The sequence below is a fragment of the Didymella exigua genome (assembly GCF_010094145.1).
Source record: "Didymella exigua CBS 183.55 unplaced genomic scaffold M421scaffold_60, whole genome shotgun sequence".
NCBI lineage: Eukaryota > Fungi > Ascomycota > Dothideomycetes > Pleosporales > Didymellaceae > Didymella > Didymella exigua.
Window position 1 is genome coordinate 62921 of NW_022984834.1, and position 1714 is coordinate 64634.

Below are 1714 nucleotides of genomic sequence, written 5' to 3' on the forward strand. Positions count from 1 at the left end.
CATGTATTGAAGCTAGACGAGCGAGGATACCCACCCTGGCTTGCTGATGTGGAGGATATGGCCAATTCTCTACTTGCTGAGCGCCACTAGCCCTACGTTAGCAAGAACTAGGCTGCTAACTTTGTAAAACATTAGCTAGAGCTTAAAGTTAAATTTAATTATAAGTAAAACTATAAGAGAGCTCTAAGTAAGGATCCTAAGGTAATTAGGGACTAGTTCTAACTAGTAGAGAATACTAAAGCTAAGTATAGTATACAAGATAAAGACACCTACAACTTTAATAAGTCTAGCTTTATAATAGGTGTTATATTAATAGGAGCTGTTGTTACAGGCTCTAGGTGTTAAGGGAGACTAAAGGCAGTGCAGCAGGGCGACTAAGAGTAGACTAGTATTATCTAAGGCATCTGCGCGAAGGGCTGATCTATCCTACCCTTCATTATCTTCTCTAGCAAGCACTACCTCTCTGCCTAGTATAAGGAGCCTAGTATACCTAATAACTAGGTTCTTAATGTCTCTAACAATAGCTAGACTAACAATAAGCTTAGAGTTAAGTAGTTAAAGCACTTTAATAAGCACACAAAGGCGCACACTGTTAGTAGCTATTAGCTGCTTATTCTAGACAGCCACAAGAGCCACAACTTAGTTGAATTCCACTAGTACTACAAGGAACACAAGATTATTACCCTGTGTATGCCTCCACACTTGTTGCACCTACTGCAGCCACTTGACGTAGGCTGTTTTGCCCTGTTGAAAAAGGCCTATAGCTGCCAAGCCAAGCAGCTAATGCGCAGCAAGATTACTTGCATCACCAAACTTGAGTTCTTGCTGTGCTTTAAAGCGGCTTTTGACGCCTTAATTATAGAGAGCAACATCTAGGGAGGATTTAGAGGTGCTGGCCTAGTCCTACTTAACCTAGAGGCTGTGCTATTAAAGCTTAAAGTACAGCTACGCACACTAACACTACCTACTATAGACAATAGTATATAGGAGTCTAAAATACTAAGTAACACCCTAGAATTTAGGTCTTAATTAAAGCTAATTTAAGAGAGGATTTAGAGACACGCTAAGAGCTTGCTAATATCTATAGTTAACGCTCTTAATTAGCTCACTAAAGGCGCAGAGCTAATAGCGCATTTACTAGTTTTAGTGCGTAACTAGGTTGCTGACCTACAGGCAGCTAATAAGGCTGCTACATGTTGTAAATCACACAAAAGGAAGCAATTACAGCAAGAGGGGACTCTAGTCTTTGCTAAGGGAGTGTGGCTAACTACTCTAAAGGATTTTAAGGCCTATAGTAATAGGAAGAAGGCAAAGAAGAGGTTGCGTGTTAATAGGAGCACTTAGTCTCTAAGGCGCTGTGGCATATGTAGCAAGGCAGGGCACAACACGCAAACATGTAGTAAAGATACATAGAGTACTATAGACTAGTTTAGTATACTGTGTAGTATAATATATTATAGTTGTGTGCTGTAATGTTGCAAAGTAGGTGCAGTATTGGTGTGGTCTTGGCAAAAGTGGCCAGCTCGCTTGGGTGGCCAGCTCGCTTGTGGAGTACGTTAGTTATGTCTAGTTAAAACATAATATTGCGAAGGCATTTAGAGACCTACTAATAAGGTACGTTCAACGCTCTAGCAGCGCTGCAGATACTGCAAAATTAGCTAGCGTAGAAGGCCTAGATAGCAAGGATAACTCTGCCTTCTCTAGTAGTATTCTA